The 9,951-nt window shown below is 56.7% G+C and overlaps 1 protein-coding gene across 3 annotated transcripts in view; it reads right to left on the bottom strand.

The window, feature by feature from the left end:
- The window catches only part of LINGO1 (leucine rich repeat and Ig domain containing 1), a 206,601-nt gene that overhangs the window by 115,332 nt on the left and 81,318 nt on the right, over positions 1–9,951 (bottom strand). For all 3 annotated transcript variants that reach the window (XM_032267305.1, XM_032267307.1, XM_032267304.1), the window contains exon 3: positions 5,737–5,790. The gene's annotated coding sequence lies outside the window, so the exon portion shown is untranslated. The remainder of the gene's footprint in view (positions 1–5,736; positions 5,791–9,951) is intronic.

The following is a 9,951-nucleotide window of genomic DNA, read 5'->3' as shown; positions in this document are numbered from 1 at the left end:
TGGGGGCTGGGGGCTGGGGACTGAGAGCTGGGGGCTGGGGGCTGGGGGCTGGGAGTGGGTGCCACGCACAGAGGCCACACCTGGAAGAGGGTTTTCTGAGCCCTCACAGCCTCACTCTTACCTTCTCCCCCCAGCCTCCAGGCAGCTCCAGCTCCAGCTGGGGGATCAGATGGAGCTAATGGGAACCCCACCCCGTCCACTTCCTCCCAGCTGTGTGACCTTAGGCAAGCCTCCTGGTCTCTGGGCCGCTGTTTCCACGTCTGCACTGTGGGCATCACACTTCTCCCTCACCTGCCCTTGGGAGCAGCCACAAAGACAAATGCTTGGAATACAGTCCAGACTGCCTGGGTCCAAATTCCTACTCTGCCACCTAAGGACAGTGCACTTTTGGGCAAGTTTCTCATCCTCTGTCTACGCCTCAGTTCCTTCTGCAAAACAGCTCATGGGTTGTAGTTAAGGTTAAATAAGTAACTATTTGTAACATGCCTAGCACAGCGCCTGGCACACAGCAGGCACTGAGGGAACAGACCCAGGCATTACTCTGGGTCTGCTGTTGCTGTCCTATCTCACAGAGCTGTTTTGAGGTCTGGGCTTGGCCAAGTATACGCAAAGTGGAAAACCCACCCTCTGTAAATGGCTGAATGTCCGTTCTCTTTAACCCTCCTTCCCTGCAAGGTTTATGGCATCCACATCCACCCAAGAGCCCAGCTGGCACTAGGGGGGGCGGCCAGCACTGGGAGGGAAGCTGGGAAGACTCCACTCTGCCTTTGGGCAGCTCGGTGCCAGTGGGGAGATGATGGAGGCACATTCAGGTCAGCGAGCACTTGCAGGGAAGGGGGTGCAAAGGAGCCCCAAGGGCTAAGCTAGGCTCAGGACAATAGATCAGAGGTCAGGTACAGGGAGGTGCAGCCAACAAGGAGACACTGAGGGTTCTTGAGGAGGGGAGCAGGGCAGGCAGAGCTGGTCCCAGGCCCAGGCCTGCAGACGTGCAGACCCAGCTAGACGGGAGAATCTAGAACTGAGAGGGCTGGGAGCTGGTGGCAGAGCAGGACAAGCATCAGGGACAGTGGCCCCGTGCCTACCCCACCCTCCCGGCCCAGTGGTCCTTGCCCTGGGCCCCAGGCCACTCTGTGCAGGAAGAGGGTCTCCCTGCCTGGAGCCGGCCAGCCCTCCCACCCAGGCCAGGCATCTGACCTCCACTATCCACCCTCTGAGCTGCTATGGGCTGCGGAGACGTCTGGAAAGATACGGCTCCCGCTCCTCCAGGAAATCTACTCCTTCTCAGGGACCCCCTGCTGTTGTGCTCCTGTGGACTGCACAGCTCTCATAACTGATAGTTCCCTTTTCATTCTGACTACCAGGAATCATAGAACCAACCATTCAGCCCGATTGGACCCTATGTGTCCATGTTCCAATGTGCCCCAAGCCTTTCTTTCCCGTTGCATCCGATTTTCCCCTGCCTTGGGCTGTCTACCTTGGTATCACAATAATACTTTTCTCCCACAAATACTTATTGGAATAAGGTAGGTATAAGTATAAAAATAGCTCATGTGCAAAATGGCAAATCCCCTCCGTCCCCTCCACACTCACCTGCTCCCCAGGGAATGAAACACTCAGAGGTCCAGGGTTGGGTGTGTCATGGGGGGAGCAGTGGGGGCGGAAGCAGGCCCCAGCCCTGCCCCTCTTGGCTCTGACATCTTGTCGCACATCGGAGCCAGGAAGGCCCTATTCTCACCCTAGAATGTCCTACAGCCCTGCTGATAACATTGACGACGTTGACTCAAATGTACTGAGTGCCTACGGCATGCCGGTGTCATTCCTAGCGCGGTACCTGAACGTGCCGTTACCCGCTAACAGCCTTGTGATATGAGTTCTGCTATCATTTTCCCTCTACCCAATGGGAAAACTGAGGACCAGAGAGCTTAAGGAGCGTGTCTAAGGCCACAGAGCTGGTACAGAGCTAGGACTCATGCCATGCTGTCTGATGCCACGAACCAGGTTCTTAGTAGCTACCCGTCCTGCCTCAGGGACTCGGGTGGTGCACATGACTTTCTGAGACTGAGATTGTCCGGCGCCTGCCCCCTGCCCATCTGTGCGGGGTTGCCCCTGCCTCCCCACCTCTGTATATCCAGACTGATCCAGGCTCTCCCTTTCACACCAGCCACACAGGCAGGCATCAGGCTTGGGCCGCCGCACCAACGGCGGGGAGGGGGTGGTGTAGGCAGAGGGCATCAGAAGACGCTCTGGAGCAGCAGGGCAGGGGGAAGAAAGCCAGACTTTGGCGTCAGAGGGGCTTGGGGCCCTCTTGAGCCTCAGTTTCCACATCTGTAACATGGGAACAGGAAGGACCTGCAGGCAGGTTAGCCGGGAGGAAGTGTGTGCTATGCCTCCCTCAGGCCTGGCCACAGAAGGACTGGCAAATAGCAGCTGGGGCAGGGTCCTGGCTCCTCAGAGCCTTGAGGGGCTGTCCTGGTACTGCCCACTGAGAAAAACCAGAGCTGGGTCCCCCAGGACTTCCCACCACCATTACGGTCAGAATCCTGCCCCACAACTGCCTAGCTGTGTGGCCTTGGGTGAGTCACTCCGCCCCTCTGGCCTTGGATAACAGGAGAATGATGTTTTCTCATGCTTGGCATACAGCGTCTTAGCCGAGAATTTTTTTTATTATCCAGGGGTATCTTCCAGCTCCCTGGACCCCCCTCTCCATCCTGGCAGGCAGGCTGGGGTGGGGGCAGAGTCATGGGAGGCACATGTGTGGGAGAACAGACTGGGCCCAGACACCAGGCTCCAATGTAGAAGCCGCCCCCAGGTGCCAACACTGTAGGAGGTGGCAGAGAGCCGCCCCACTGCCCTAGTTTCCCCAAGAGCTTCCTTGCTGACGCGGGAAGAGACTCAGCACACAAATGCATATGCACATGCATGCACATCCCGGCTCACGCGTGTCCCCTGCCCAGGACAGCCAGAGCCTGGCACTATAGCCAGCGCTGCTCCTGGTGCCCTCAGCCCCTCCCGGGCACAGGACATGGGAAGCGGGATTCCATCCCGCTCTTCTGCGACTTGGGTCAACTCAACTTCCCTATGTGGGCCGCCATTTTTCATAGGGAAAGGGGGATCATGGCATCCCTTTCCTGCGTGAGAACCACTGACGTTCCATGTGCGAAGAGCCTGTGCCAGTTCCTTCTCCTCACTCTCCTCCCTGCCACCATCCCAATGTGCCAGGCCTCCCCGCCCAAGCCCAGCATTGCCACTGCTGCCTCTCTGTGCTCCATTAAAGCAGCCTCCTTATTCCCTCCAGGCCCAGAGATTGTATCCCTCTCTGCCACCTCCACCCTGGTGGCTGAGAGCTCCTGTCACTGAAGCAGGGACACGCTCTCTCCAGCCGCACACCCGGGTCCCTCCTGTCCAGCATTACCCCGACAGCCCTCAGTCACTGACACCCAGAGGGAGACGGCAGGGAAGAAGCTGGAGCCGCCTCCCCCCCACAACCACAGCAGCCTGGATACAGGAACCCGAACGTCACCCAGTTCAGACTGAACTGGCTCTGCTGCCCACCCCACCAGCCCCCAACAAGGCAGTGACAAACACAACACCTCCACTGACAGGCCCTCACCACGTGCTGGGTCACGTGTAAAGCTTCTCATGCCGCATCTCATCTAATCTTCCCAGCACGCCTATGAGGAAACAACTGCTCTGCCCATTTTACAGATGAGGAGACTGATGCAGAGAAGCCACGAAGCCAAGTCTCGCTCAGGACTTGGGGTGGGCACTCTATGCTTTACTGCTGGGTCTACCCACAGCTCCTGAGAAACACCCAGGATGGGAGGACTGGCAGAAAGAGCAGCGGGGCCTCCCTCTACGCCGGACTGAGGTGAAAACCAACAGCAGTGTTTGCAGCAGACACATTCTGACCTTAAAGCTAAAAATTAAGTCCCCAAGGATAGGATGTTGTTTAGAGACTGGCCGGACACCCACCCCCAGGGTTCTGCTCCCGTTTTAGAAACGAGGGTAGTGGTAGCTTGGGTCTGCATCTCAGGCGCACACAAAATGTCAGGCTGGTAAACTCTGGTGGTGAAGATGGGGTGGCAGGAGGTGCCCAGCAAATGCCCCCATCCAAGCAAGAACCTGTCCCCAGGCCAGCTGGGCTGTGCTGGCTGGACCGAGGTCCCTTCTGAAGTGGCCTTCACGTGTGCGGTCCCGGTAGGCGGGCATGAACCCCAGAGTGCTCGAGTGTGGCTCCCCCAGAGGCACAGCTTCTGACCAAGGCTGGCCACACCCTGCGCTGGCCCAGCCGCACACAGAGCCCAGTGGCTCCCCGCTCTGCACCGGGACAGACGCCGCTGTTGTAGCCGTGGCTCCTGGGTTTGTATAACGCCCCCTTCCCGGCTCCCATGCCCCCCAGCACGCACATTAGGGCTCTCATCCCGTGCACAGGCCGCTTTTATTTCAAAGATTTCACGAGGCCATCCCACGAGTCATAAATAATCAAAGGTGCTCAGATGCTGCGTCCAGGTGTGCTGACTGACAGCCCTCCCCGCTGGCCGCGACCCGCCTCCTGGACTGGAGCCTGCCCCTTCCCAGCTCTTCCCCGCAAGGCACCCCTGCCACTGAAGCCCGTGTCTGCAGATCCCCAAATTGCCTCCCCACCCTCCTGCCTGTTTCCACGCCCTCTGAGTGCGCGACGGCCACCCCAGAACTCCCCAGCCAGGTCGGCATCCTCGGTGAATCCAGTGGGGCCGGGGCCCATTCAGCCACCCACGGGATGTTAGCTGAGGGCAGTTACTGTGGGGTAGCTTCTCAGAGGAGTCATACTCCAAGCAGAGGAGCTGGCAGCGCCCAGATGTGGAGCAGAAGGAAGACAGCGTGTCCAGGAAAGATGGTCGTGCCAGAGACAGAAACCTAGAGACCAGCCCGGGGCTCCCTCTCACAATCTTGCTGGCTGTGGCACATCTTCATGGACGCAGCCTCCAGCACCCACCCCCATGCCATGACCCCTGGGGGCCTGGCCAGAGGACATGGTGGCCAAGGGCGTGGCCTCTAACTACAGCCCTCCTCCCAGGTGACCCACCGCTGGGAGACAAAGTACAGGGAGAGAGATGGGTGAGATCCAGGGGACCTGGAGTGGAAACCAAGGCCAAATCCTACCTCGCCACCTCGGCAAGGCAACAAATTGCTCCCTCTCACGCTTTGCTGTTCTAAGATTAATGAGCTAATTAAAGTATGAAGATGGTTTCTTGTACACTTAAAAACAGGTGATCAACCATCACACATTAGTCACAATTATCACCCCTCCTCCAGGCAGTGTGCCTGGATTAGGTCCTGTATCAACCATCACACATTAATCACAATTATCACCCCTCCTCCAGGCAGTGTGCCTGGATTAGGTCCCTCCAGGATCCCCATGTTCAAGGCTGGCTGGTGCCTGAGCCAGGCACCCATACTCTCCAGGGCTCCAGCGGCTGCTCTCCAAGGGCCCCCAGCACTCATAACCCTGACCCATCAGACCAGGGAGCCGCCTTCCTCCTTTTTCCTAGAAGCTCATTCCCAAATCTGCCCACCTGCTACCTTGCCCAGTGACTCAATAGTGCCCCTCCCCAGGAACATGGCTGGAGAGGGGAAAGGGGGCTGCAGGAGATGGGAGAGGAGAAAGGGGTGGCAGAGAGAGGGCCGCTGCTCTGCACACACCCCTCGGCCCCGCTGCACCCACCAACACAGACAGACAGCGGCTGCTCAACTCACTCAAGCATCGGTTCAGGGCTCCAGGCTCAAGATGGGGTCTCCTCCGTGGGATACCTGCAGAGAGACAGCAGGGAAGAGGTGAGAGGATGGTCAGATTGGGGCCTGCAGACCCGTCCTGCAGTCAACCCCACCCAAGTCTCTGCCCAGCCTGGGCTTCCCGATGCGCTGGGCCAGATGGAGCAGGAGGAGACCTGGACCCTGCCCTCCGGAAGTCTGCGGGCTGCCTAAAAATGCCACCTTCATTCCAGAGTCAAGACTTCATTTTCAGTAAAGCGAGGGTCTGGGCTACAGCAGGCTGGGATTCAGGCACCCGCAGTGCCCCAGGGGACACACAGACTAGAGTAGCAGCACAGCCGCCACCTATCCAAGCCTGTCTGCAGTGGAAGTCACAGTTCTCTGGCCCCTGGACACACAGGGAACCTCAAATCCTCCCTCCTGAGGCCACATGTGGTTCATGGTCCCAAGGAGCACAGAGGAGCTGATGGGAAGGGAGTACCCAGGGCCTCCTTCCCACATCTGCCTGAAGCCTTTACCTGGGCCCAGTCTCAGCTTTGTCTCTGGCTCACCCTGCGACCCTCACCGTGCCTCCCATCAGTACAGGCAGGTGCATGCTGGGACTTGCGCAAACACAGACTGCTGGGCCCCACCCCGAGAGTCTCCATCAGTAGGTCCCAGGGGGTGGGGGCCTGAGGATCTGCATTCCCAGCAAGCTCCCAGGTGATGCTGATGCTGCCGGCTGGGGATCACACTTTGAGAACTGTTGGCCTTGAAGATGTGTCCAGCCTGGAAAGTGCAAAGCCCATACCCTCAAGGAGTTGACAGGCTAAATGGGAGGCTATGCGCGCGCACACACACACACACACACACACACACGCATGCACACACATCTGACTTGCAGTGGCCACGGGAAGAAATGTGGCTTCTTAACACTAAGGAGATTCATCAGGGGCAGGCTGTGGCTGGTGCAGTCATGGAAGGCTTCCTAAAGGAGGTGAAGGCCTAAATGACGACCTTCACATATTATAGTCTTATAATGCAAGTAGCACACAAAAGCATTCTCTTTTTAAGAGGTTCAAGTATAGTGGTCTGTACAGGAAGCACTCTCTTTCCCAGTCACCTCTCCAGACGTACTGACTGCCATCCCTTTGGCGTGAAACTTAACTGTGCATGTGCAGAGGTGCACACGGACGCGGGGGTATGTGCCAGGGAGCACAGCCTCCGTGCTGGTGAGCACCTGCCTTCCTCACTTCACAGATGTTTGAGACCTTTCCCTGTCCATACAGAGCAATAACCACGCTTGTGCTCATTGAGCACTTACTGCGTGCCAGACACCGGGATGAGTGCTATACCTCTTAACCCACCTAATCCTCTTAACAACTCCCTAAGTGGGTGCTGTTTTGATCCTCATTTTGTAGATGAGAAACTGAAGTGGGCCAGGCATGGTGGCACACGTGTGTAATCCCAGCACTTTGGGAGGCTGAAGTGGGAGGATCGCTTGAGCCCAGGAGTTCAAGACCAGCCTGGGCAACATAGCAAGACCCTGTCTCTGCCAAAAAAAAAAAAAATTAAAAAAATTAACTGGGTATGGTGGTGTGCACCTGTGGTCCCAAGTCACTCAAGAGGCTGAGGCAGGAGGATCGACTGAGCCCAGGAGGTGGAGGCTACAGCGAGCTATGATCATGCCACTGCACTCCAGCCTGGGTGACAGAATAAGACTCTATCTCTAGAAACGAAAAACCAAAAGAAAGAAAGGAAAACTGAGGTTCAGAGTGGAGTGGTGACCCGTAAGCCATCCGAGCGTGCAGCCGGGGCACGATGGAGCCAAAGCTTGGACCCAGGCTGTGAAGCTCCAGCATGTTCTCCTGACAGTCACAGTTGAGCTCTCGTGGTGCTGCACTGAGGCATGCCACATGGGGTGTCCTCTCGCCTGTTTAACCAGACCCCCAAGGATGAGTAAAGCAAGGGCCTGGGCTACAGGAGGCTGGGATTCAGGCGCCCGCACCACCCTGGGGGACACACAGGCTAAGAGTGCAGCCACCACCCATCCAAGCCTGTCTGCAGCAGAAGTCACAGTTCTCCGGCCCCTGGACACACAGGGCTGCACCTCAAATCCTCCCTCCTGAGGTCACATGTGGCTCATGTGTTTCCAGTTTTTTATTTCAAACATAGCCGGAAAAAACACCTTGTCTCACTGCACACATGTGCAAGTATTTCTCTAGGAGCATTCCTAAAGGGTAGATCAAAAGATATACACGTTTTACATGTAGACACTTGCTACCAAGTTGACCTCCAAAACACATCTGTACTGATCCATTTCCCCATGTGAGCACTGCTTCAGAACCGTTCCCGCTTACTTGGCACCTGCTGTGCAACGGATCCAGTAACATCTGGGTTGTCACTTCCACTCTGCAGAAAAGCAAACTGGCTCAGAGAGGTTATGCTGTCTGCCCAAAGTCACAGAGCACAGCAATTTGCCTCAATATTATAAAAGAGAAGAGTGAGGAGGGAAGAAAGGAGGAAGGGAGGAAGGCAGGAAGGGAAGGAAGGAGGGAGAGGAAGAGGGAGGGAGGGAGAGAGGGAGGGAAACTGCTTGGCCTCACATCCCTGCCATTTTTCTGCTTCCCTTTAATAGCAAAACTCAAGAGCTGTCTCGACTGCCTCCACGCCCTGACTTCGGGTTCCCTCTCCAGTTGAGCATCTGTCCCCACCACTTCACAAAACTGCTCTTATCAAGGTCCCCCAGAAACCTCAGTTTTGCCAAGCCCAATAGTCATTCTCCGTCCCCCATGGTCCCTGCGCTCCCAGCAGCATCTGACATGGCTGGCTGCTTTCTCCATCAGGAGACATTTTATCTCCGAGTTTCCAGGGCTCTGCCTCACCTGGGTGTCCTTGACACATCCCTCCCCTGTTACCTAACTTCCCCCCCAGCATCTGAGGCCCCAGGGCTCTCCAGGGCCCCCTCTCCATCCCACCCCATCTGCGCACTCCTTAGCTTTCACCCCCCGCTGTGCCCCCAGGTCCCTCTCACCAGCCTCAGCGCCCTCCTGAGCACCAGCTCGTGTTCAGAGGCCTATTTGTCATCTCTCCTTGCTCATCTAACCCGCCTGTCCAAAACAGAACTCTTCATTTTCATCCCCAAATTACGTCTCCCTCCATCTTGACTTTCTCTCTCCCTCGATCCACACCCAAGCCATCAACACACCCTGTCAGGTCTACCCCAGAACACAACCAGAAACTGACTGCTTCCCCCGCGCTCCTCTGCCCACCCTGGCCAGCTCTTGCCTGGATTACTGAAACAGCCTCCGCCCTCACTCAGCTCTTTGCCTCCACCCCGGCCCCAAACTACCACAGCAGCATGACGGTGGTGAGAATCAGGCCCCGCGGCTACCCTGCCATAAGCCCGTGGCACAGACTCAAGTCCCAACTCTCTCCAAAGCCTCCGAGGCCCTGCCCACCTCTCAAAAATCATCTTCCACCACAATCGGCCTCCCTCCCACACTGGCCAGTCTCAGGGTCTTCGCCCCTCTTGCTCCTTCTGCTGAAAGTTCTTCCCCAGGCCTTTTTTTACCATCCCAGGCACCCTTGGGAAGATGCCTACCATGTACCCCAATCTCTCCCAATTTTCTTAGCATTTCCCCCGCCTGACATTATCTTGCCTATTTATGTGTGGCCTTGTTTCTTGTGTACCTCATCACAACATGAACTCCATAAGGCAGGAAGGGCCCACAGCCACCTCTGGATTCGCCTCTGTACTATGCACCCAGGAGATAGTCAATACATACTTGCTGAAGGAGGGAAGGAAGGAAGGGAGGGAGGGAGGAAGGAAGGAAGAAGAAAGGAAGGAAGGAGGAAGGAAGGAAGGAGGAAGGAAGGAGGGAGGAAGGAGGGAGGAAGGAAGGAAGAAGGAAGGAAGGAGGAGGAAAGAAGGAAGGAAGGAAGGAAGGAGGAAGGAGGAAGAAAGGAAGGAGGGAGAAAGGAGGAAGGAGGAAGGAAAGAGGAAGGAGGAAAGAAGGAAGGAAGAAGGAGGAAGAAAGGAGGAAGGAAGGAGGAAGGAGGAAGGAAGGAAGGAGGAAGGAGGAAAGAAGGAGGAAGGAAGGAGGAAGGAAGGAGGAAGGAAAGAAAGAGGAAGGAAGGAAGGAGGAAGGAGGAAGGAAGGAGGAAGGAGGAAGAAGGAGGAAGGAAGGAAGGAGGAAGGAGGAAGGAAGGAAGGAGGAA

The sequence above is a fragment of the Sapajus apella genome, unplaced genomic scaffold (assembly GCF_009761245.1).
Source record: "Sapajus apella isolate SASKATOON/1434 unplaced genomic scaffold, GSC_monkey_1.0 scaffold168, whole genome shotgun sequence".
Classification (NCBI taxonomy): Eukaryota; Metazoa; Chordata; class Mammalia; order Primates; family Cebidae; genus Sapajus; species Sapajus apella.
Note: the sequence above shows the minus strand (reverse complement) of the source record. Positions and strands in the feature narration are given on the sequence as shown.